Source organism: Plasmodium gaboni, chromosome 6 (assembly GCF_001602025.1).
Source record: "Plasmodium gaboni strain SY75 chromosome 6, whole genome shotgun sequence".
In the NCBI taxonomy this organism is placed as follows: domain Eukaryota; phylum Apicomplexa; class Aconoidasida; order Haemosporida; family Plasmodiidae; genus Plasmodium; species Plasmodium gaboni.
In genome coordinates this window covers 1,149,778-1,153,970 of record NC_031486.1, presented here as the reverse complement: position 1 = coordinate 1,153,970, position 4,193 = coordinate 1,149,778, and the positions used below count along the sequence as shown (strand labels likewise).

Below are 4,193 nucleotides of genomic sequence, written 5' to 3'. Positions count from 1 at the left end.
TATAATATATATATATGTATATATTATAAGTGTATATTCCTTTAATATTTATTATTTTCATTCATTATAGTATTATATAAATGTTACATGGAAACCACAATATTTATCTTCTATTTTATACTCATGTATTAAAAAATATATATATAATGATATATTTATATTGGTTAATAATTCATTGAATCATTATAATTTGTAATTCTTAAATTTCTTTTTAAATATATTTTTATTACACTAATTCATTTTTCTGTTTATAATTTTTATTATTTATATTTTTCTTCATATACATCATCTATTTTATATTCATCAATATATGGAGCCTCTATGAGGCACTTTTTATAATTATTTATTGATGGATTATAATAACATAAAATATTTATAGAGTCATCCATATTCATTTTTTTACAGTAATCAGAAAATTTTGTACTATTCAAGTCATTTTGTTTTTGCTTTTTCGTCTCTTCATTTACTGTTAATCTTTCTTTTTTTTTTTGACTTGATAGTTTTTTATTATCCACATTTTTTACTTTATCCTTATATTTCCTACCTATTCTTCGCCTACGTTCATTTTTTATTTTATTATTATGCTCTTCTACTTCTTTTTCATTGTCTGTTTCAGTTACATTTTCATTATCCATTTTAACTACTTTATCATCTTCTTTTTTTTCTTCTTCTTCGCTATTTTCTACCTTTACATCAATATTTTCACAATCAATACATTCCTCACTTCTTAAAGTTTCATTTAACTTCACATATGTATTCATAAAATTATTTACACCATTCATCATAATTTCTTTACATGAATTTAATACATCTTCCTTTAATTTTCTCCATGATAATTTAGTTGCATCCAAAAGAATTTTATATTCACGAATGTTCGTTTCATTATTCTTGAACCATATTTCAAATATGTCAACAATATAAGGCTCATTATTTATTCCATTGATAAAAATTATATCATTACAACTATAAAATAATCTATTCGAAATATCTAATGGTACAAATTTACTTTTTGGTAAGTTCTCATAAAAATTCTGTAGTTCCTCTTTTACTAAATAATATTTGTCTTCCTCATTCTTCATAACTCTACACCAAATTCTATACATTAGTTTTGTATCAGAACATCCGTGTTTTATAAACGCATCCAGTTCTTTTCTTATTTCTAGATCTTCTCTATTCATATATTTATCAGTATTTTTATTATCATATGGATAAAGGCAATAATTTTTACACATCTCATCATCACATAAATCTCTAAAAAATTCGTCACACATTGTAAATACGTTACACTCATTCATTTCATAAGATTTCTCAAATATTTTCTCGATTTCCTTTTTACGTGATATATCCGATACATGTCTTAGCTCATCCAAAATAACTACCTCCTCATTATTACCCTCATATATACTATTAACACTATTTGTTTCATGGGACCTTCTTGAAAACATAAGATAAAATAAATAAAAACAGCAAAATGACGCTCTTTTAACATGTAAGCTTTCTTCAGATGATGAAAATGTACCTTCGCTTAAATTTCTTCCATACGTATCTCTTAAACGAAGTACTGATTTTTCATAATCATCAATACTACAAATCTTTATAAAGAAAAATTAAAATATAATATATATATATATATATGTATATTTATAATATAAAATTAATGTCATACATATATATATTATTTTTATTTTATATTTTTTGTAAACTTACTATTGATATTATAAGTATAATTGCAATTATATTCGCACAGAAATATTTATACAACAACCAATTTAAGATGTTCTTTGAATCATTTTTATCCTTTACCTTATCACAATTGTATATATCTCTATAACAATCTTCGTACTTTAAATTGTTACTACTCAATAATTTTATATTAAATATAGAATTACATGTATTACAATATATCATATTTTAACAACAATTTTGTAGACTAAATAATTTTTTTTTTCTTTTTAATTATATGTATATATTAAGAGAATGTTCTATTTCTATATTTTTATAAATTAATAAGAATTCTCAAAACAAAAAAAATTTTCCCTCATTTTTTCATTTCATTTATTTATTTATTTATTTATTTTATTGTTTTTTCAAAACGAAATAAGAAAATGAACATATTATATTAAAAATATAAGAGTATGTCATTAAAAAATTATTAAATTATATCTTATAAAAGAACAAAAATTTTGAATATCATCATAATGATACAAATAAATATATAATATATGTCACTTTTTTATAAAATAACCATAATATATTATTATCTATATATTAAGACGTCCAATAATATATAGGAGTACAAAAAAAAAAAAAAAAAAAAAAGTACACCAAAAGAAAATAAAATTTTTATAAAAAAAAAAAATAATAACATGTATTTTCCTCCTTTTTTAAATTTATTTATTCAAATATAACCATCAAATCATACATTAAATGAAAAATATATAACATATATAATATAATATATACCTATATTAAAAAGAATTTCATTTTTGTAAAATATATATATTTTCCTTAAATTATCAGATATATATTATTTTCCAACATTTAATTAAAAGGGACAAAAAATTAGTTTAAGTATCATCGGATGTTTTCACATAATATTATTATAAAAAAATACATAAACAAAAACTAATAAAAAATTTTCATCTATATTTTAATTATTAAACATATTCCTCTTATCAAAATAAAGCATAATAAAATTTTATTTCATATATATATTTTACAAAAATTATGCTGTTGAATTATTATTTATATACTTTCAATCTACATATATTTTACATAGTATATAATTTATGTGTCTATAGAGACTTTTTGTTTCTTGCTTTTTTTTCTTTTTCTGAACGTTGCTCAATATAAAAATATAATTATCTAATTATATTTGTAACATATTAATGAGAATAAAAAATTATTTTATTTTTAATATTATTACACACACTAAAAACAAATAAAAATAAAATAATACATTAAAATAATTAATATTATTTATAAAAAGTTTATGACCTTGTTTTGTATATTCATATTACAAAGCAAGGAAAATATAAAATATCAAATTTTTTTTTTTTTTTTTTTTTGGACTTTGATTATTTAAAAAATGAATAAATGCTCATATTATTTTCATAAATTTTTTTAATATTTACAATAAAATATATATATATTCTTTTTTATTTAATTTTAATAATATTAAATATAATAAATGCTGTACATATATATATATATATATATATATGTATTGAAAAAACAAAAAAATGGCGTTGCCCATTCCGAACGAAACTTCAGTATCTTGGCTGCAACTTTTTATCTCAGAAACTCAAGGACGCGGAATCGAACCTGGGTCACTTCAAAGAAAACTTACATACCTTCCCACTGGATCGTTGGGACAACTAAAATATTTATGTATACAGAAACTCAAGGACGCGGAATCGAACCTGGGTCACTTCAAAGAAAACTTACATACCTTCCCACTGGATCGTTGGGACAACTAAAATAATTTATATTTATAAAAGTGTATACCCCTTTTAAATTTTTCCTTCAAAACAAAAATGTGCACATACATATATTTATATATATCAATATAAACATACATTTTTATATATATATATAAATAAAAAATTAATAAATTTAAAATATTATTTTAAAAAATTAAATGAATAAAATGAAATAAAATAAATTAAAATATATAAGGAATATTATATATATATATATATATATATATATATTCATAAAGCGTAATTTTCCAACATACTATATTTTTTTTTTTCTTTTTATGAACATTCAAAAATTTTAATATAATTATTCATATTTCATCATTAAATATATATATATATATATATATATATATATTTTAAATTAAAATAAATTTTTTCATTATTCCTACAACAATTTGGGGAAAATAAATCATTTTCCTTAAATGAAGAATAAATATATATATATATATATATATATATATATATATATATATATAATTAAACAATGAAGATACTCATTTAAAAAAAAAAAAAAAATTGAAGCATAATTAAAAAGAAGTTTATTTTAAATAAATTTATAAAAATAAAATTAAAAAATTGTATAAATATTGTATGCAATTATTAAATATATATTAAGAATAACCAATATGGACATGTTTACAACAATATTTAAGAGTGTAAAACGTTTGAAAATAAAATTATTGAGCAAAAATATATATATATATATATATA

At 18.9% G+C, this 4,193-nt stretch overlaps 1 pseudogene, besides 1 other annotated feature; it reads right to left on the bottom strand.

Moving 5' to 3' along the window:
• Positions 1-260: 260 nt before the first annotated feature.
• Positions 261-1,790, bottom strand: PGSY75_0631100 (exported protein (PHISTb); annotated as a pseudogene; the record flags this gene model as incomplete).
• Positions 261-1,790: a sequence feature.
• Positions 1,791-4,193: the final 2,403 nt, after the last annotated feature.